The sequence below is a fragment of the Brachyhypopomus gauderio genome, chromosome 12 (assembly GCF_052324685.1).
Source record: "Brachyhypopomus gauderio isolate BG-103 chromosome 12, BGAUD_0.2, whole genome shotgun sequence".
Lineage (NCBI taxonomy): Eukaryota > Metazoa > Chordata > Actinopteri > Gymnotiformes > Hypopomidae > Brachyhypopomus > Brachyhypopomus gauderio.
This window is the reverse complement of record NC_135222.1, coordinates 17797464-17821347: the sequence shown is the minus strand read 5'-3', so window position 1 is coordinate 17821347 and position 23884 is coordinate 17797464. Positions and strand designations below refer to the sequence as shown.

The 23884-nt window shown below is 43.3% G+C and overlaps 1 long non-coding RNA gene across 1 annotated transcript; it reads right to left on the bottom strand.

The window, feature by feature from the left end:
* Positions 1 to 9017: 9017 nt before the first annotated feature.
* Positions 9018 to 22339, bottom strand: LOC143528429 (uncharacterized). The gene is made up of 5 exons (XR_013134454.1): positions 20588 to 22339; positions 20365 to 20464; positions 10376 to 10516; positions 10087 to 10166; positions 9018 to 9993 (listed from the first exon to the last, which is right to left on the bottom strand). It is a non-coding gene; the product is annotated as an uncharacterized LOC143528429 (long non-coding RNA).
* Positions 22340 to 23884: the final 1545 nt, after the last annotated feature.

Genomic DNA, 23884 nt, shown 5'->3' with positions numbered 1-23884 from the left:
TCCACAAAATAATGAATCTGGACCTTCAGACAAGTGATTAAAAAATGGAAACAGCCCTGGAGCTGAACATAAAATAATCCTAAAATAATCCCAGCAAAATACTAAAAATGGAATGCATGCTAGTAAAGGACGTGTGTAACATCCAGTGAGAAGCAGATAGAATAAGTACATTTGGACAATGCTCATTTATCACTGTAGACTTCCAGGCTTCCTATTTTGAAATGATAAATGTAGCTGCAGCTTTTCTTAAAACTGTGATTTAATTTAAGTAGACACAATCCTTATTTCTAGATTCTACATATTCTACATAAATTCTATAAATCTTTACTGACCTCATGGAAGGCCTGTTGTCTGTTTGTACAAATATAGTATCATATCATAAAGCCTATATTTGTACCATATCGTAAAGACTTTGTAGATCATAAAGATATTTGCATCATAAAAATCTATATTGGCTTGTATCATATCATAAAGATTATAATTGTATCATAGCATAAAGACAATATTTGCAAGTAGATTTGAGAGAAAATCACACTCTTCTTAGATGTTTCTCTTCACTCACTGTTTTCTGTGAATAAAAATAACTAAAAGCAACAACTATGCTTTGGACAGATTGTGTGATGTCTCTGTAATCTGAATTGCGGTCTGGAAAAATACAGTAACCCTCTGAGTGATCCAGTGTCAAATCCAGCTTACTTGTGGCAGTGAACAATTATACTCAAATGCAATCAGTTGTGAAGGGACAAATCATGGAAAAACAAATGTTTGTGTTTACAGTCTTCTATAGATCTTTCTCTGCCTTTACAAAGCAACGCCTCCCAAATGTTTTACCTCTATCTTGGGGTTTTATCTCACGTCAGTGTCTCCTCATATCTCACCTTGGAGACTGTCCACTCACATTTCCTCTTCTTGACACCCAAACCCAATAATAAGCACACTAGTGAGGTCTCTCCAAGATCAATCAATTTTAGCCATTGTCCCTTAATATCTCCTCTCAGTGTCTCCTTATATCTCACCTCAGTGTCCCCTTATATCTCACCTCGGTGTCCCCTTATATCTCATCTTGTCCACTCACATTTCCTCTTCTTGACACCCAAGCCCAATAATAAGCACACAAGTCAGGTCTCTCTGAGATCAATCCATTTTATCCAGTGAGTCCAGCTCTCTCTCTCTCAGGACTCTACCATTCGATGCTCCCCCTGAATAATGAATGGGTCTCAGCTGTTCTAACTTCTGCTCAAGTTGTTCTGACAGATATCGAACCAGAATAATACAGAGAGAGAATGACTAATACAGTATGATGGGCAGGTCCAGGCCTTCTGGACCTCTGAAATCCTCACTGCCTGTAAGATGTTTCCAGACAAGAAGAGACAAAGAAGAAGAAAAAATAAAGAAACATGGTATTGAACAACAATAATGTGATATTTTATATGAGCATATGGATGTGCCACACTGTGAAATGTGTATAGTTATAGGTATTTTTGTCCTATTGTTGTCTGACTGTCTTTTCAGTTAGGTTACAGCACTGAAAACTAACTGTGGTCCATTACCTACAGCCAAATCTGTGGTCCACTAACTACAGCCTACACTGTGGTTCATTAAGTACAGCCAAAATTCCACAAAGTGGGATGTGGCCACATGATAAATGCAGTCTACGCGTGTCACATTCCTGCCATGAGCCATGCCATTAAAGAGACGCCGAGCTGTTACGTGTTACGTAAGCCCCTGTAATTTCAATAATTCCAAATTTCAATTTCAAATTTTTAATTTTCATGACTGACTCCAAGCACCTCTGAAGCATCATAATAGCACATGCCGGTCATAACCAATCATCATGCTTGTTCCGGTTGAGTTGGCATGGAGACAAGGGAGGCAGTGTCCAGCGAAAAAAAGGAGAACGTGAAGTCTTACTGGAGCCTGAAGCTGTTTCTTATTAGTGTCCATTATGAAGGTAGGAGGGGGGCAAATTAACTTGATTTGTTCGCTGAAGGAACCGCCATCTTCACTGAAATTGTGTCGCCAGGGATAATAGCGTGTCAGTTTGAACAAGTGTATTCATCAGTTAACACAGAGGCCAGACCAAGGACACCGTGTGATTAGCTGTTTGTGTCAGTTGTAGCACAATGTCAAGTTTGCTCCAAAACACAAGGAATGCATTCTGGTGCATACATGTGTAAGAATGATGTAGAGGTTTTCTAGACAATGGAGGGAAGACACTGAACTGCTCAATCTCAAGGCAGTCCAGCTGAATGTTGTGATACACCATAAGCAGGGTTGACATAGGGCTGCTATAATCACCATAAGCAGTGTTAATATAGGGCTGGTATAATCACCATAAGCAGGGGTAATATAGGGCTGGTATAATCACCATAACCAGGTTTGACATAGGGCTGGTATAATCATCATAAGCAGGGTTGACATAGGGCTGGTATAATCATCAAAAGCAGGGTTGACATAGGGCTGGTATAATCACCATAAGCAGGGTTGACATAGGGCTGGTATAATCATCATAAGCAGGGTTGACATAGGGCTGGTATAATCATCATAAGCAGGGTTGACATAGGGCTGGTATAATCATCATAAGCAGGGTTGACATAGGGCTGGTATAATCATCATAAGCAGGGTTGACATAGGGCTGGTATAATCACCATAACCAGGGTTGACATAGGGCTGGTATAATCATCATAACCAGGTTTGACATAGGGCTGGTATAATAACCATAAGCAGGGTTGACATAGGGCTGGTATAATCATCATAAGCAGGGTTGACATAGGGCTGGTATAATCACCATAAGCAGGGTTGACATAGGGCTGGTATAATCACCATAAGCAGGGTTGACATAGGGCTGGTATAATCATCATAAGCAGGGTTGACATAGGGCTGGTATAATCATCATAAGCAGGGTTGACATAGGGCTGGTATAATCATCATAAGCAGGGTTGACATAGGGCTGGTATAATCACCATAACCAGGTTTGACATAGGGCTGGTATAATCACCATAACCAGGGTTGACATAGGGCTGGTATAATCATCATAACCAGGTTTGACATAGGGCTGGTATAATCACCATAAGCAGGGTTGACATAGGGCTGGTATAATCATCATAAGCAGGGTTGACATAGGGCTGGTATAATCACCATAACCAGGGTTGACATAGGGTTGGTATAATCATCATAACCAGGTTTGACATAGGGCTGGTATAATCACCATAAGCAGGGTTGACATAGGGCTGGTATAATCATCATAAGCAGGGTTGACATAGGGCTGGTATAATCATCATAAGCAGGGTTGACATAGGGCTGGTATAATCACCATAAGCAGGGTTGACATAGGGCTGGCAGCAGAACCATTCTGGTTTCACCCACTTTCCTTATAAGGGGGAATTATGACAGTCAGTCATGTTATGCCTTACTAGTGAGCATTATCAGTAACTCTCCTAGGAATAACACACACACACACAAACTAATTACCACCTCTAAACACAGCAAAGTAGCTTCACTTTCATGGCAGGGCTGGATTGTGTGTAATGCCTCATACTGTCAATTCTAGTCAACATGCTCTCTCGAGGCTGGATAGAATAGAACAGGCTTAGGCTGTGGTCATACTGGCTGGGCTGTGGTGATACTGGGTGGGCTGTGGTGGTACTGGGTGGTGCTGTGGTCAAACTAGGTGGGCTGTGGTGATACTGGGTGGTGCTGTGGTCATACTGGGTGGCGCTGTGGTCATACTAGGAGGACTGTGGTCATATTGGGTGAACTGTGGTGATACTGGGTGAGGTATGGTGATACTGGGTGGTGCTGTAGTGATACTGGGTGGCACTGTGGTCATACTGGGTGGCGCTGTGGTCATACTGGGTGGGCTGTGCTCATACTGGGTGGCACTATGGTCATACTGGGTGGGCTGTGGTCATACTGGGTGGGCTGTGGTCATACTGGGTGGGCTGTCAGAGAGTTTCTCCCTTTGCTGACAGAAGCAGGACACCCCACAGACAATCACTGCATTTGAGCCTGCGGTTTAAACAGTGTAGTTAACACAGTGTGGTTAAATTGTTAATTTAAATATCAAATATCTAAAAATGTTACATGTTGGTGAATGATATAAGCAAAACCCAGTAGCCTGGACCAGGGACAATTCTGAATATCTCCATTGTCCAGTAATTTGGGTCTAGATGTTCAACACGTTCTTGAATGGTATATGTATTATGCACAGAGCCAGGTTTACAAATGTGAAATTAGTTCTGGCATGAATAATCATTTTAATCCTCAAATGAACCATACGACATGTGGGCTACAGCAGAAGATAATGCGAATAATTGCACTGGGGTCGGTAATATTGTGAAGAGTAGGAGGAGCAGAAACATCTCAAACATTAAGAAGCTGTATTCACCACAGCTCTGTCTGCACAAGCATTATGGTGCAATTAGTGCATCGCAACTATCTCACAACACGCACAATCACACACCAGGCACAATCACAGATCACGCACAATCACACACCAGGCACAATCACAGTTCACGCACAATCACACACCAGGCACAATCACAGGTCACGCACAATCACACACCAGGCACAATCACAGATCACGCACAATCACACACCAGGCACAATCACAGATCACGCACAATCACACACCAGGCACAATCACAGGTCATGCACAATCACACACCAGGCACAATCACAGGTCACGCACAATCACACACCAGTGTGATTGTGCTGCAGTCCTGCAAAGATGCTTCAGTCCCGCAGCTCAGCACATCCGCATCAGGCTGCAAAGACACAGTGTGAAGCATTCATCACACATCACTTTCGTTTACTCTTTTTAAAACCGACGTGCCGGGCAGAACAGTCGTTAGTGTCACTGTCCTCCAAAGGACAAAGACACAAATGAATGATCCACAGCCCAGTGGACAGAACAGCACACCTGGGATTACCTGAGAGCGCCAGTGCTGTGCACAAACACCACACCACAAAGCACTGAGTCAGTGGTCAAACCCCACGAGGTTGCTATGACGATGTACATTAACTAAATGTAGGAGTCCCACAGGGTTCTAGAGAGATGCATGGGTAAACACTGGAATCTGTGTATGCTAACAGTCTGAAATGTGCATAATAAGCACGATTACAGAGTTGGTGAGGCTCATCCAAACCAAGAGCAAGTGTGTTTGAAAATGTTTAGTCATACATAATGCATGTGTGACTCATGCTGTCCCCTGCCTGTGAGCCGATTAACAGAGATCAGGCCATAGGCATGAAACAGAAGAAGCACCTTATTTCACACTAGAGCTGCCATGCTGTGGCCAAACACTGACTGTTCGCTGAGAAGCGTTCCTCCTTAGATGTCATATTAGTCTAGCACATTATTGCAGACTGACTATCTATCTATCTATCTATATATATAAATAATAAAGGGAACACTAAAAAATAACACATTCTAGATCTCAATGAATAAAATATTCCAGTTGAAAATCTTTATTACATGGTGGAACGCTTTGAGAAAATGATCAATGTAAATCAAAATTATTATCCCATGGAGGTCTGGATTTGGAATCATTCTCAAAATCAAAGTGAAAAATCAAATGACAGGCTGATCCAACTTCAGTGGAAATTCCTCAAGACAAGTTAAAATGAGGCTCAGTAGTGTGTGGCCTCCATGTGCCTGTATGACCTCCCTACAACTCCTGGGCATGCTCCTGATGAGGTGGTGGATGTTCTCCTGAGGAATCTCCTCCCATATCTGGATTAAAGTGTCAGTCAACCCCTGGACTGTGGTTCAACATGGCATTGGTGGATGGAATGAGACATGATGTCCCAGATGTACTCGATTGGATTCAGGTCTGGGAAACGGGCAGGCCAGTCCATAGCATCAATGCATTCATCATGCAGGAACTGCTGACACACTTCAGCGACATGAGGCCTAGCATTGTCATGCATCAGAATCACTGGTCACTGCACCAGCATATGGTCTCACAATGGGTCTGAGGATCTCATCCCGGTACCTAATGGCAGTCAGGGTACCTCTGGCTAGCACATGGAGGTCTGTGCGGCCCTCCAAAGAAATGACTCCCCACACCATTACTGACCCACTGCCAAACCGTTCATGCTGAAGGATGTTGCAGGCAACAGAACATTCTCCACGGCATCTCCAGACTCTGTCATGTCTCCAGACAGTGTGAACCTGCTCTCATCCATGAAGAGCACAGGGCGCCAATGGCGAATCTGCCAATCTTGGTGATCTCTGGTAAATGCCAATCTCCCTGCACGGTGTTGGGCTGTAAGCACAAGCCCCACATGTGGACGTTGGGCCCTCATACCACCATCATGGAGTCTGTTTCTGACAGTTTGAGCAGAAACATGGATATTAGTGGCCTGCTGGAGGTCATTTTGCAGGGCTCTGGCACTGCTCCTCCTGTTCCTCTTTGCACAAAGGAGAAGGTAGCAGTCCTGCTGCTGGGTTGTTGCCCTCCTATGGCCCCCTCCGTGTTTCCTGGTGTACTGGCCTGTCTCCTGGTATCTGTTCCGTGCTCTGGACACTGTGCTGACAGATATAGCAAACCTTCTTGCCACAGTTCACATTGATGTGCCATCCTGGATGAGCTGCACTACCTGAGCAACTTCTGTGGGTTGTAGACATCGCATCATGCTACCTCTATGGTGAGAGAACTGACAAAATGCCAAAGTGACCAAAACATCAGCCAGAAAGGATGAGAACAGAGAAAAGGTCTGTGGTCACCACTTGCAGAACCACTCCTTTATATGGGGTGTCTTGCTAATTGCCTCTCATTTCTACCTGTTGTCTGTTCCATTTGCACAACAGCAGGTGAAATTGATTCACAATCAGTGTTGCTTCCTAACTGAACAGCAGTTTGGCTTCACAGAAGTGTGATTGACTTTCATTGTGTTGTTTATGTTCCCTTTATTTTTTTGAGCAGTATATATATATATATATATATATATATATATATATATATATATATATATATATATATATATATATATATATATAAGTGTTCATAAAAACTTTTCTGGGTTTGGTCCACAGGGTAAAATGCTCCTCTGGTTGCTCACACAGTCCTCTCTGGGGGAGTGTGTGGCCCGTCTCCACACTCCATGTGCTCTCTTGTTTTATAAAGCCCTGTTCGTCCCCCAGTGTCTGCTGTAGCACTTTAAATCATCTGGGATTGTGGCCGGAAGAAAAGAATAGGAGAACATCTGTCTATATTTGTAGCAAGAAAAAAAACAGAATTCCAGATGCCTTGAATTTGATTTCTTTGGCAGGAGTAGTGGTTCTGGAACAAGAGGTGTTCATCATCGTCATCATCACTGTCTTTCAGAGTGAATCCCAGACCACATTCAGGCTTGTTGCTTTGGTTCTGGGGGGAGACACTACAGTAAGGAGCAGTGTGATCGATATTACAACATTTCCATTCATATGTGGTATAGTCATAACAAATCTTAATGTGTCACATAACCAATAAAAGAAATTATCCCTGAAATAGTGTTTTAACATCTGTACACAAGCCCTTAAGGTGGTTGTACATAACCACTAATGCCACTGGGTCTGCATATGAATCTCTACAAGTGTTTTGCAGTAAATCCAACTGTGTGTAAAGACAGGAGCCGGTCAGAAGTAGGAGGTATCCAACACTTCCACACTCTTACTGGGGCTTTGGGAGGGAGGCAGGCAATTCGCTGGAGATGACAATACCCATGATTCCTTTCTGTGGTCTGTTGGACTGGGCGAAGCGTTCCGCGTCAGACCTCCAATTTACAAAATGCTCCACAGCTTTGCCAGGAAATTGGATGTGGCACGTGTCATATCAAGCACCAGTGCATTTGGAACTTCAGCCCAGAGTCATTGTCAGGTTTCTGCAGTGCAGACAGAAGCTGTCGTGGGGCTCTGTGCACAACTCCTCAAGGGCCATGAATCGCTCAGGAAACCCACCCAAACTCCCCCAAACCCCCCCCCCCCCCCTCCCCACAAACCACAGACACATTCATCCTGCTGAAAACAGAGAAGGCTGGACAGTTGTTGTTCAGTCTCCGAAGCAAAACTGATGTGGAAGAAACCGAAGCCAGATTACTTCTGCCCTTTAAAGACAATCGCTGTTATAATGTGGGACCCATGAGGCCTCTTGCAAAGTCTGGAATCTATCGAGCCTTTTGATATGAGGGTTATGTTGTATATCACCAGCTTGGAGGGAACGTTCACCTCGAATGTGGGAATGTGCTCCCCGTAAAGCCCTTAGAGAAGGTGAGCCAGTCCTCCTAAAACCAGCTGCCCAGTGACGAACCAGTGAACTGCAGACCGGGTGAGAGGAAAAGAGATACGGAGAGAGACATAGAGACAGACATAACCAGAGAGTGAGAGAGAGAGAGAGAGAGAGAGAGAGAGAGAGAGAGAGTGAGAAACAGGCAGAGACAGCTATAGAGAGGAAGAGACAAAAAGAGAGAGATTCGTTGCTAGGAAGAAAAAGAGAGAGAGATATGTGGACGTTCAGACCAAACTGTCAGGTACAGACACTCAACACTGTGTTACCAGAGGACAAGGTAAACAAAAACAAAACAAACTAAATTAAACGTGCTATATGCACTCTATAAAAATACAGCCACACAAGACTTTTTCTGCATGATATGGTATCAATGAGTCTGACATGAATAGTGAAAGCAACAGCATATATATTTATTTTGAGGTGGTTTGTATGGCAAGTCACTTTAAAACAAGATTATCTGAGACTCATCCACTGGATTTATTATTTTTAATAGGTCATGTAATACTGCCTTTAAACTGCAGGGGGCACTGCTGCTCTGTACAAATCACAACCCATCCAGCCATTTTTCAACTACCATGGATGACACCTGTCGCTATCAAATATACATCAATGTATTCAAAAATCAGGACTGTGCAGGCAGACAACTAAATCAAACAACTGTCAAAACATCGACATAAAATCTGTTTCATTTTGCATATAAAGGAAACATTTTTATTGTGCATATGTATAAATAAATCAATACAAAAGTGCCATTGAGACTTAAGTGCTTGCTTTTAATTTTCTCATTTGACATGTTTTTAAAACAATATGCTTGATGTATCACCTCAAACAAACAGCATCTCAGCAGACAGCTTTAAAAGCCCTTTAAAACAGACAGTCTGCAACACAAGGGTAACTATAGCATCATATTCAGTCATTTTATTTCACTTATCTAATATTCAAAATGTCGTCCAGCCACAATCCTAGTCACAATCAAATTGCATCTTTAAAGATCAGTCATGCCTTGTGAGAGCCTCCGGGAGCAGCGAGCATTCTGGGGCATGTACCACTTCCTGTGGTTAAGGGCTGCTGAAACACTGGATGTAACACTGGTGACAGCAGTGGAGCAATGCGTGCGGACATAAGGTAATTGGTTCGTTGTACACCATGTGGGCGTGACCAGCTGTGTGAAGTGGGTTGGCTTTATGCAAATTATCAGCCGTACATATTATTGTATGCATCTTACTGTAACACACACACACACACACACACCCACACCCACACCCACACACACACACACACACACAAAACAGCTATTCACAAGGATTTATTATCATAAGCACAAATGAATGCAGTCTCGAGCACTACAAGGGTTATGTTCAAAGCTGATGAGTTCATTATTATCCTCATTGCTGTACTCTATCAGAGGTGGCTCACTATGGCACTGAACATCTGGATCCTCGTAATTCACATTTTGACCTTCACTTGAAACAAAAGAGCAGGGGGAAAATGTCCTGCCGCGTACCAATTGGTTAGTCCAGCGTCCAATCATCCACATCTCTCATGGTTTCATGTGTTTGTATCTGCCATGGTCTCTGCATGCTGACGTCTGTGCGACAGGCAGGCTCGCCGACGCCTGCTGGGAGCAGCAAGATGCCCGGGAACAAATTCAGCCGTGTGTTTCTAAGCCTGACAGTTTGGAGTTGCTCTTTATTGCATGTTGTTTCATTGAGGAGTAACTGGTCTGGAGTGGGAGGAGGGAAACAAAAAATACCCAGTATAAGACCAGCGCACGAGCTCAGCCTTTCACAGTCGATAGTGAGAATGGCCCCATCACCTGCTGTTTCACAACTTCCCAGAGATATATCAGTTTTTCTTTCTTCGAAATCTACACCTTCAGCTAGAAGAAGATGGTGCCTGAAAGGAAGAAACTGGACTGAATGGCTCCTTTTCAGACAGCATTAGGTCCCTAATCGATGCTAACCTAGGCACAGCATGAAAGAGCCATGACATATCTGCCCTACTTTACAAGAGAGATGGCTAGAGAGGTGTGTGTACAACAAACTGTGTGTGTGTGTGTGTGTGTGTGTGTGTGTGTGTGTGTGTGTGTGTGTTTATACGCTTACTCCTCCAGGGAGATATTGGAGTAGATAAATGAATGTGTCGGTAGAGTGGTCTCCATCCGGACCATGCTGGTATTTAAGAGCCTCTCCTGCAGGATGGGCCCACCAGCTATCTGGGGAATGATCCCTAACACTGCCCAACACCTGGACGAGAGAGAGAGAGAGAGAGAGAGAGAGAGTTATATTAGATGTATTCTCCAGATCCCATGTAACAAGAGATCTCTTAACCTCTTGGAGACTACAGTATGTTCACCTTTTTAAGACAATTAATAAATCAGATTAATGAACAAACATTGTAGTTCCAGAAATGTCAACATGAGTTTGAATGTGATTATTTCCCTTGTGTAGGCGGTAAAAATAGTGCATCATTTATATAATAAAATTAAAAGTTCTTCCACCCTTGCCTAATATCTCTGTCTAATTACAGCTCCAGAAATACAACATTTTACTAATGCTACTTGGTCATTTTTTATATTGTATTTTCTCTGGTTGTGGTGGTGAAATATGAGAAGTCAGTACAATAACTTGCACTCACATGGAAATGAATGTATAGCGGAGGAGTGGATGGACACCCCAGCAAAAGGCAGTAAGAGATTAGGAGATATTTCCCATAATGCCAGCACTCTAGTCCCGGCCCTGTGTCTGTCTCCTCCCCCTGAACTACTATCAAGAGTACGATATGCAGGTTAAAGCATACCTGACCAATTACACTCTGGGTACTATGAGTCATGTAGAGTGTATATAAGAGCCACACCACCACACTGTGAGGGCTCTCTGTCAGAACAAAGGCTTCACGCTCAGTTTCCATATGCAGGTCCCCAAGGCAACCAGAGACTTTGTGTCCCCTCCCCCACCCAGGTGTGTTAGTAGCACAGCGTACAGCTGACGACAGGTTTTTAAGGCTTGTCTGGACACTGCCATCTCTTGGTTGGGGGAAACACAAAGGATGTGAGAGGTGACTTTGGTTTGTGTTGGTGTTATTCTTAGAAGACAGAGCCTGCTGTCAGGGACGCCATGCTCCTGTGACTTACAGTACATAATCACAGTCCATTGGTCAGAACCAAGCCATTACTGTAGGACACAAGAGGACCTCAGCAGTTAGCCAATCACAGAGCGAGAGTCAGCCTTGCAGACACCACCACTTCCCCCGGTACCTGGGTGTTACGCTTAAAGTGGATTAGCCAGAACACTGCTCCTTATGAAAAGGGTCAAAGTCACATTAGTGAAAAAGTCACATTAGTGATAAAGACATTTTAGTGATATAGTCATATTAGTGACAGTCATATTAGTGATACAGTCATATTAGTGACAGCCATATTAGTGATACAATCATATTAGTGATATAGTCATATTAATGACAGTCATATAAGTGATACAGTCATATTAGTGACTGTAGTGACTGTCGTATTAGTGACAGTCATATTAGTGATATAGTCATATTAGTGACAGTCATATTGGTGATACAATCATATTAGTGACAGCCATGTTAGTGATACAGTCATATTAGTGACAGCCATATTAGTGATACAATCATATTAGTGATATAGTCATATTAATGACAGTCATATAAGTGATACAGTCATATTAGTGACTGTAGTGACTGTCGTATTAGTGACAAGCAAGCTTGTTTACCTTGCCTTTTAACATAAAGAATGTACATATTTCACATTATCACTATCATATCTCACATATCACTATCACATCTCACATATCATTTTCATATCTCACATATCACTATCACATCTCACAATCACATCTCACATATCACTTTCATATCTCACATATCACTATCATATCTCACATATCACATATCACATACACATCACATATCATATCATATATATATATATATATATATATATATATATATATATATATATATATATATATATATATATATATAATCACTATAACATATATATCTCTGTACCACTCTCTCCAAGAGCAGTATCCTCTTATCCTATTATCCTCTATTGCTGTGTCCTCTGATCCTTCACTCCTGACTACTCTGTCCAACTAAATAAACACACAAACCAACCAATGAGAGCCATAGTTCAGGAAGTGAGGATGAGGAGGGAGACTCAGTGGTCTCGCTCATGGCTGCACAGCTCCACGCCACACAGGCGGAGACGGAGGACCTGCCGCGCTTCCTCAGGACTTCAATCCCGCAGCCTTTACGGGACTAACTGCCTGTGTGGAGAGTTCAAGGACGAGGAATCAATAGCACTGTGCATTTTGAAATAAACTCCAAAACGGCCTTGAAGATTTAGGAGGTGGATGGAGACGGGCCGTAAACCAGCAGCGCTGCGGCACTCTGAAGGCGGATGGATAGACCTCGCACACCATGAAATCTGAGACGAATGCAAACCAGACATTTGAATTTCAATGCAAGTTTGAGACACGGAAACCTCTCATAATAAAGAACATTATATCCTGCAGCTGTCACCATGATTAATGTGAAAATAACCGGTTAAGCCTGCTGCTACAAATATTGCCTTTCTTTATTAAGCTCCCAATATAAAGGAGAAATATGAATAGGTCTGGAATATAATATTTTCATTTAAATATATTTCCCATTATTCCAGGCCTGTGCCAGTACTCATGAGTCTTACAGTGATGAATTGGTCTGGTATATTCTTAGCAATAGATTGATTAGCGAGCAGCGTCCAGGCAGCGTCTGCAGACTGTGGCTCTGCCCGGCTTCAGGGAAAACCACCAAAGAGGCCCCAACAGTAGCGCCGTGAGAACGAGAACACACAAAAAGCCAGTAAAGCGAAACAAAAGCACATCACAGTGCGTGGTATCCTGACGTAGAAGAGCTGCTTGAGGAGAAAAGGACATCTTTTAGATCTAGAAGGCTCTAGTGCTTAACACATGAAGTAAAGGCTTTACTGAACGCGTAATTTCAGCAGAGGTCAAAGGAAAACACGGTTGACCTCAGCCAGGAAATGGACGTAAAGCCGCACTCTCTGACAAAATAACAATGAGGCTCATGGCACGGGGAATAAGAGGAACATGAGAACAGCCATCTTTCAAGGATGGTGAGGTAGCTAACACTCGCGCTAAAGCCTTACGTCAGACAAAAACACAGCTAGAAAAAGATGACAGCTTCGGCGGAAAGCCATGGGAGGTCAGAAGAAAGGCTTCCCACCCCGAACGTTGAAACGATTACAAGCCCCGCACGTCCTCAGATGTACTAATGACCACAGCACAGCCATCTAGCTGCCTTCTTCAGCCATCTGTCTTTTATGGGGAGACGTCTTCGAATGCATCATCATGTCACTTCTCAAACATCAGCAGATTTATGGAGCTCCTCGGGAAAGCCTGGGTCAGGCGGTGATGGCTTCCAGCTTGTTTCAAAGTGTCTGCTGTTTGACAAACGCCGATGCCTGATGAGGGTTCCCATGCCGACCGTGGTGAGGCGTGAGGGAGAGATGCAGGGGATCATATTCTGGTGATAGTTAAGGTGTGGCGGGAGTTGGCAGGGATGGCTCATCAGCGGCGGTCAGCTCAGCCGGTGTCCTGTGGTGATCAATGTGCGGCTGATGCGGGTTGCGGCCATTAACGGTGTAGCCGCGGGGTCGTCCCCACCGCTGTCCTCGCCGCTCGCTGGCTGATGACTCAATTACGGAGCTGGGCAGGACAGCGGCTTCCTGTAGGCAGACGAATCAAACCCAGAAGGTGTTAGCCATGCCGTACGTCCGAGGACAACCCTGCTCTGAGCACCACATGAAGAAACAGGGCATTAAGGCCCAGACCCATGGAACATGAGGAGCAGACGGAGCAGACAGAGCAGATGGAGCTGACAGAGCAGGCGTAGCAGGTGGAGCAAACAGAGCAGGTGGAGCAGATTGACTGCAGTTGACGTCAAGGAAACTCCTGGACCACAGGATTATGCTGCTTACTACTAGTGAGGGATGTGCTAGCAGGAATAACTAGAGAGTCTTCAGAGAGACAAATGTGAAATGATGGTGCTGGTCGGATGGACAATACATACAGATATTACATGCATCTTAATTGCATTACATATATCCTAATTACTCTGCAAATGTCCCCTTTAGCCAGACGGACAGAGAGCTGAAGGAACAAGCTCAAAGGGTAGTGCCCATAGAACCGAAACAAACGATACTTTCACAAACTACAACTACGACGCTTTCACAAACTACAACTACGACGCTTTCACAAACTACAACTACAACAAAGACGCGTTCACAAACTACCACAAAGACGCTTTCACAAACTACAACAAAGACGCTTTCACAAACTACAACTATGACAAAGACGCTTTCACAAACTACAACAAAGGCGCTTTCACAAACTACAACTATGACAAATACGCTTTCATAAACTACAACTACGACAAAGACGGTTTCACAAACCACAACAAAGATGCTTTCACAAACTACAACTACGACAAAGATGCGTTCACAAACTACAACTACGACAAAGACATTTTCACAGACCACAACAAAGACACTTTTACAAACTACAACTACGACAAAGACGCTTTCTCAAACTACAACTACAACAAAGACGTTTTCACAAACTACAACAAAGACACTTTCACAAACTACAACAAAGACGCTTTCACAAACAACTATGACAAAGACGCTTTCACAAACTACAACAAAGGCGCTCTCACAAACTACAACAATGACAAATACGCTTTCATAAACTACAACTACGACAAAGATGCGTTCACAAACTACAACTACGACAAAGACATTTTCACAGACCACAACAAAGACACTTTTACAAACTACAACTACGACAAAGACGCTTTCACAAACTACAACTACAACAAAGACGTTTTCACAAACTACAACAAAGACACTTTCACAAACTACAACAAAGACGCTTTCACAAACAACTATGACAAAGACGCTTTCACAAACTACAACAAAGGCGCTCTCACAAACTACAACAATGACAAATACGCTTTCATAAACTACAACTACGACAAAGATGCTTTCACAAACTACAACAAAGATGCTTTCACAAAGTACAACTATGACAAAGATGCGTTCACAAACTACAACAAAGACACTTTCACAAACTACAACAGACACTTTCACAAACTACAACTACAGCAAAGATGCTTTCACAAACTACAACAAAACAAAGACACTTTCACAAACTACAACAAAGACACTTTCACAAACTACAACAGACGCTTTCACAAACTACAACTACGACAAAGACGCTTTCACAAACTACAACAAAGGCGCTTTCACAAACGACAACTATGACAAATATGCTTTCATAAACTACAACTACGACAAAGACGTTTTTACAAACCACAACAAAGATGTTTCACAAACTACAACTATGACAAAGATGCATTCACAAACTACAACAAAGACACTTTCACAAACTACAATAGACGCTTTCACAAACTACAACTATGACAAAGCCGCTTTCACAAACTACAACTACGACAAAGACGCTTTCACAAACTACAACTACAACAAAGACGCTCTCACAAACTACAACAATGACAAATATGCTTTCATAAACTACAACTACGACAAAGATGCTTTCACAAACTACAACAAAGATGCTTTCACAAAGTACAACTACGACAAAGATGCGTTCACAAACTACAACAAAGACACTTTCACAAACTACAACTATGACAAAAGACGCTTTCATAAACTACAACTACGACAAAGATGTTTTCACAAACTACAACAAAGATGCTCTCACAAACTACAACTATGACAAAGATGCGTTCACAAACTACAACAAAGACACTTTCACAAACATAAATAGATGCTTTCACAAACTACAACTATGACAAAGACGTTTTCACAAACTACAACAAAGACACTTTCACAAACTACAACTACAACAAAGATGCTTTCACAAAGTACAACTACGACAAAGATGCGTTCACAAACTACAACAAAGACACTTTCACAAACTACAACTATGACAAAAGACGCTTTCATAAACTACAACTACGACAAAGATGTTTTCACAAACTACAACAAAGATGCTCTCACAAACTACAACTATGACAAAGATGCGTTCACAAACTACAACAAAGACACTTTCACAAACATAAATAGATGCTTTCACAAACTACAACTATGACAAAGACGTTTTCACAAACTACAACAAAGACACTTTCACAAACTACAACTACAACAAAGATGCTTTCACAAAGTACAACTACGACAAAGATGCGTTCACAAACTACATCAAAGACACTTTCACAAACTACAACTATGACAAAAGACGCTTTCACAAACTACAACAAAGGCGCTCTCGCAAACGACAACTATGACAAATACGCTTTCATAAACTACAACTACGACAAAGATGTTTTCACAAACTACAACAAAGATACTTTCACAAACTACAACTACAGCAAAGATGCTTTCACAAACTACAACAAAACAAAGACACTTTCACAAAGTGACACATTATTGGGAGCAGCAGCACACTGGTATGCTCTCATTTTGACCAAAGCATGGACAGTGGAAGGTGTCTATTAGTTTATAAAAGCATTAAAAAGCAAGAGTTGTAAGGGATATATATAATGTGCATACTGTTACAACTCCACCTTTTTACTATATATATATATACAGCAACAGCAACAATAAAAATAATAATGATGATGATGTCACAAATCCATATTCAGCATCAGATTTATGTGTTAATTTGTTTGCAGATATGCTCCAGTAAATATCATTGAAAAAGCATTTCACTCCTCTTCCCAGTGGAGGTAAAACAACAGAATTGTGTTCTAGGGTGATAATAACACACCACAATTATAAGGTGACAACTACAGGAGAACGAAACTGCTTAGCACACTGATGAGGAAGGCAGGAGCATGTACAGTATGTAGGTTCCATAAAAGTCGCGGGATCACGCATGCTTCACGGCCGTGATCAGACGAGCCTGCTCTACGTTTATGGGACAGAACAGCAGGAACGCTCAGACCGTGCGTCGTGTTCAGCAGTCGAGCACTGTTAACACACACACGCATGCATCATGGCACTGCTTTTGTTCACAGAATACACACCCGAACACTCGTGTATTTATACGTCAAATCAAATTCATTGTGAGTGTAGAAGCAGAGAATGTAGCTGGGGAGAAAGGCAGAATTAACCTTAGCATGCAGACCAAAGGAACAAAGCGATTTAGATGTGCTACCCACATTTTGTCAATTCTTTACTCAGCGTGAGACAGTGTGAAGCCAACCCTCAGTATTTGTTGAGAGACTGCGGTTTAATGCACTGGTTTGTAGCGTGGGGGTGGCAATTCTGAAAGCATATCTCCTGCTATTCTGAATAATTTCCTTTGCCATTAAAAGACCAGATGCAACCTATTTGTGAGATGCAAATGAGGCAGGACGAATCCTGCAGTCTGCTGAAAGAAACGAAGGTGGCTGACAGCAAACATAAAACTTCATTGTTGCATAGAGCTACAATACAGGCTTTTAGAATGGCTGGCCAGAAATGATTGCAAGTAGAGTTCAATAAGGTAGACGGGATGACACAAGGTGGAGTTAAATCAAATGGCCATGTTGGCAGAGGTGCGAGCAAATACATTTGGGTTCCATGCAGCCACAAATCACACAGAAGTGTGTGGAGGCTCCACGGTCTGCTGGTGCTTGGCCTGCTGGAAACCACGGACGTGAGTCCTCAGAACAGCCTGATAACATACACCACAGCAAACACTGATTTGTTATTAGTCCAGCGTAAATACAGGGTTTGTACGGATAATATGAAAGCAGCACCAATAGGGGAGTCGTCATTCGACCAAGGGAGTCGTCACTGGACCAGGGGAGTCATCACTGGACCAGGGGAGTCGTCACTCAAAGGTACAAGTGAGACATCCTGCAGCCTTTTGTCAGTATGTGTCAGTATGTGTCTGTGTGTGTCTGTATGTGTCAGTATGTATTAGAATGTGTCTGTGTGTGTCTGTATGTGTCTGTATGTGGCTGTATGTGTCAGTATGTATCAATATGTGTCCCTATGTGTCTGTACATGTCTGTATGTGTCAGTATATGTCTATGTGTATGTATGTGTCAATATGTGTCTGTATGTCAATATGTGTTTGTATGTGTCAGTATGTGTCAGTATGTGTCTGTAGGTGACAATCAACCACAGCCAGATGACCTGCATGGCTGCTGGAGAGGACGCCGCTGATGGTCGGCCGTGGGAACACCATCCACAGCACTAGGAGTAGTGGGAATAGTGGGAGTGCACTGGGGTGCACTGGGGATACCCCATCTCTCAGACCCAGACACTCAGACACTCATTTCAGTTCATTTGCTGCCACATAATTGCTTTGGTACTCTGGAGTAACTAAGTGCTGATTGCGAACTCTATAGATAGTTCTGTCCAAATGATTAGAGAGAAAGGGAGACTTTGCACAGACCTTTAGGGCCATTCTTGACTGAATAAGAGGTTTGCAGTGTTTAGCTGAAGTGTTGAAGAGTCAGACCAAAAGGTAATTGTGTTACTTTAAAGCAGCAGAAAGTTGTGCATCACAATCTTGATACTGTGTAAAATAACAATGTGTTTAATATCCTGTACTTTTATGTTGAATTCTGCTGTGCATAATCTGGATTAAGGCATTAAATACTCAAGGCTTACCATAACACATTTAGAACTGTACAGTACATGCAGGAAGTCTCTCAAGACCAATCTTCTGAACCACATAACCTGTCAAAATATGACAAGGCTTTAGGTTTTGCCCCATAATTTTACTTTGAAGTGTCATGTAGACATGATATCATTTAATTAGAATTCCTTGAATTTGTTGTGGGAAATTTCAGAAAATAAGAATGGCATCATGTTGATAATGTCACCTCAAAAAACAGACGGCAGAGAAGTCAAGCTCCTATATTACTGATATTAGTTGAACCCAGTTCCTGAAGCAGTGTGAAAGTTTACCACAGAGTTTATAAGACAAACCTGGCGAGCAGGACACAGCAGTCCTCTAAATGGTCTGAGATTCTAAAATGCTGATAAGGGCGAATTTTCACTTGCAGCAAATGAAAATCATCAGTAAAAATATGAACCAGGACCTGGGGATTGTAGTGGGTACATTACCACAGATGGTACCCAGTGAAAGGTAAGAGCTCTTGTAATTGCAGCTGCTCCCTGGAGCCCACTGTAGCATTTTAGACAAATAAACAAACCTGCAGACCCTTGGAATGCTGTTTCACATTCATTCAGCTTCTCCTTAGCGTCTGCACATTCTTTAGCATCTTCGCTAACCTACAGCTGCTTAATCGCCTTAAAAACTGTAAACCATTGGCCATTTTTAAACAACGTGCATGTTTAGTGTTAGTAAGAGCACCAATTCCTCTCGTCACGTCAGTTTGTATAAAGGCACTTTAACACTGTTTTCTCAAAGGATACAAAGTGTGGTGCCCGACTCTGTAAAATAAGCAAGCCCATTAGAAGTGAGGTTCCACAGGGCTACATACTTGGCCCTTTATATGAGCCCCACAAACTAGCAGCTTCCCCTCTAAAGGTGTCACAGTGGCTCGGACTGTAAATGAGAGCAGCGCAGTGAGGCTGACTGTGATGAGCTGGTGTTTGTTTGCTGTGTTGACAGTGGCCTCCAGGGACCAGAGGAGAGTGCTGCCCGTGGACCTCACCGCTCGGAGTGTGGCAGCCAATTTATAGGATTAGAAATGGAGGGAGAGAGAGTTTCATGACTGCTTGGCTCACATCTACATTGTTACAGTGACAGGGTTACAGAAGCACTGGCATTAGCTACTCAGCACACAAGCCGCACTCATCCCAATTAGCACTTACAGGAGTCTCTCTACGCCTCTGTCACATGATACCACACACACACACACACACACACACACACACACACACACACACACACACACACACACGCAAAGTGCAATGAAAATGAAAACCCATTTTTCTCTTGACATATTCTCACCAGGTAGCTTATTTCAGGCATATAATACCTGCTCCAGAACACAAAGAAAGAACAAGAGTGGTCTCTCTTACCAAGGGCAACAGTTCCCGTAAGAAAAGGTTTCCCGATTTGGATGAAATCATTCACGGTCTCCTGGTGAACCTCTGAACCCACGACAAATGTCACCACCACCTTGGGGCAAACAAATTATGACAGGCTTACAACCCCAGTTCTCAATGCAAGAGTGTATGATGTAACTCAGACCACCAATAGAGTCTCATTTCACATGACATTTGCTGGTATATACAAACGCACAAGGATGCGAGGGATGATGAATGCTTGCGTGACCCTGTCAGAGGTCACAGGATATGTCTCAGAGGATCATGACCAAAAAAGTGTTTTAGCACAAACACATCATGGCTGTTTCCTGCTGTGACCATGGAGATAAACGTATGAGGATGTACGCTAGAACACCTGTAAGAAATAGACCAATTACAATCTAATAACAGCATCCTCAAAACTACAACAAATAAACCCACATACAATCTGAATAACTGATAAGTCTAAGGACATGGGCATAGTAATGCACAACTCTGCTGTAGAAAAAAAGAAATAATCATACAGTATTTGTATATGAAATATCACTTTTTTGGGTACTTTATTCACATACTCCATGCCAGGATAAATGTAACCATTAAAGACAGTAGCTGTGGGTCTGAGGTTAGACGTTCCTATAAAACAGAGCGTGGTAATTACAGATTAAAAGCCTTGTATCTGTCATAACTTCAGCTTTAGCACGTGTGCCCTGAACTCCCAGAGACATGCCTTCCCACTGACAGGATGACACAGTAATAGCCGCAGGTTGAATGGACGGGCGTGATACTTACTGTTGTGTTAACCCCAATTCTCAGTTTCGGAAGCTGCCGGAAGGCAGGGTGTTTGGAAGAGTGAGTGTTGGGGTGCGGCAGGTTTGCTCTTTCTTCAGGGTGGAGCGATGGTGCGGGCGGGTGGCAGTTCACCTGGTTGGCCGAGCTCGGCGTGTAGCCGTGTCAGGGCGGCCAGTGTGTTAATGGAATTCTGCAGCACTGCGTGGTTGCGAGAGACAGACCTCAGAGACCAATAACAGGCCCATCTGAAACACCCAGACCACTACCTCACTGTCAGCGCACGCAGAGATGGGAAATTACTACCAGTGAAGCCAACAGGCCTCGTGTGGGGACCAGATGTTCGGAGCCCCCTGTCTGCATGCCCACATTGCTCTTATGGGACGGTGCCATGTGCTCTTCTTAACCCAGAACCTCTTGCCATTTTGAATTTGAAGCAGTGAAAAATGATCAATTGTATCAGCTCATGAACACCTTTCAAAGGCTGTGCAGAGACTCAACAGAACAGTGTGTGCTTTGTGTAATAACAGCCCTAGACAGGACACTGCGCAAAACAAGCCATTGCGAATCACAGGATAATGAATGCACTCACCTCAAAATATTTTGCAGAATATTTTTGCCTCACTGTGGCTTTGTCAGAGCAGGCCTTACCGCTAAAACTAGCACGTTCTGAGGACAACAATTGTCCACAAATAAATATTTTGCTTTTAGGGATCTGAAGAGAATGACCTGGATTATAGGGAAAGGGATTCCATTAGACACGCCCATGATATTTTTAAGCTCCAGAGGAGCTGAAGAGGGTGGAGGAAAGAAGACAACAACACAAGAAAAAGTGGGGAAAAAAAAGAAAAGAAAAGGAGAAAGCCTGAGACGAAGAGACTGTCCGCGTCCCCGTAAAAGGCTCCAAGGCTGATGGCTGTGATATGAAACCAGACGTGTGGTTAGTAACCAGGAATAAACACTGTGGCCCATTCCTAATATCAAAAAAGAGGAAGTCTTCTCTTAAATCCCATCACTCTGCCTGAGAGAGCCTTCCCACATCTCACCACTGCTCTGCGTTTGCAGCTCAGCTTGACATAGAAGCACTGAGAAGCACTGATGTGCACAGGACAGTCCAGAGTTGTGTTACTGGAACAGTCCAGAGTCCAGAGCTGTGTTACTGGAACAGTCCAGAGCTGTGTTACTAAAATAATAATTAGAGCTGTGTTACTAGAACAGTCCAGAGTCCAGAGCTGTGTTACTATTACAGTCCAGAGCTGTGTTACTAGAACAGTCCAGAGCTGTGTTACTAGATCAGTCTAGAGCTGTGTTACTAGAACAGTGCAGAGCTGTGTTACTAGATCAGTCCAGAGCTGTGTTACCAGATCAGTCCAGACCTGTCCTCTGAAGCTCCACTTATGTTACTCTGTGGAGGAGTTGGGATGCAGTTTCCTGAGCAATTTGACACACACACACACACACACACACACACACACACACACACACACACACACACACACACACACACACACACACACACACACACACACACACACACACACACACACACACACAGACGAACACCACACATGCTTATTTGTGCACATCGTTAGCGCTTTCTAAGCAAGGCAAATCCCCTCTAGATGTACAGGGTGCAGATCATGTCTGCGTCTCTCTCTGCATGCACACAGGCAGGGGATGAGCTGACTGAATCCATTACTCTGGGGATTGTGGGGTAGGGGGATGGGGGATGGGAGTGAAGATGGGTGGAGCAGGGTGGGTGGAGCGCGGAGAAGCAGCCGCCTGATTGATGGGAGGCCAGAGGAAGTTGACGTGTTGGCAGAAAAACATCCCTCATCATCCTCACCCCCGTCCCACCCCATTCCACCGCTAACTTGTTATGGAGAGCACGAGGGATGCCCTCTGTCCCCCTACACCCCTTTTCAAGGGAGCAAAAATATGACACAGGGCTGTTCTGCTGCTCTTAAGCCTGGCAGTAAAACACCCGGAGACACGAGAGAAAGCAAGATGAGTTAGTTTTCATGGCTGAGCCAGAATCACCAGTGTAACAGATGGTGGAGGAGAGTGGCTGAAAAGTTGCTGGTGGGATACGATTCACTGTGTGGCATGAGGAAAGAGTGAAGTCCTACAACATATTCTAATTCTCTGAATTCTCTAGATAATACAGGGAGACAAGAACCGTCAGAGTCCATCTACCTGTCTTTTCCAGTGTTGCCTTGGGAAGTGAACTGTATTCAAATGTTTATTAGAGAAACGTTTTGATTTTGGTTCACTTTGGGATAAGATGCATAACGTTCTGTCACACAGCAGAGTGATTTAAACCTTTATTTAAGCGTATAAGAACCAGTATTGGATCTGCTTTTTGGTACAGAGACTGAAAAGGACCTGAACCTTGGTCACTCTGTCTGTGACCCTTCTGACCCTGCTGTGACCCCTAGTAAAGGTCACATGCCACTTCTGTGCCCTCTCGCCACTTACAGCAATCGCAGTCTTCCATTCATTGAGAGGTTTTGTCGCCATGCACTCTCAGCCTTGATATTTCATTAATAAAGCTGCAGTTAAGGTGCTGATTGCCCAGTGCAGATCCAGAGTCCTTAGGGAGGCTTGTTTGGACAGGCTGCCGGGTCTGGAGTAGAACCTGGTCTCCAGACATCGATCTGTTTGGAGTGGGCAGTCCATATCAGGGAAGGAACCCACAGCTGCCACAGCAGCTGCAGAGCAAAAAAAT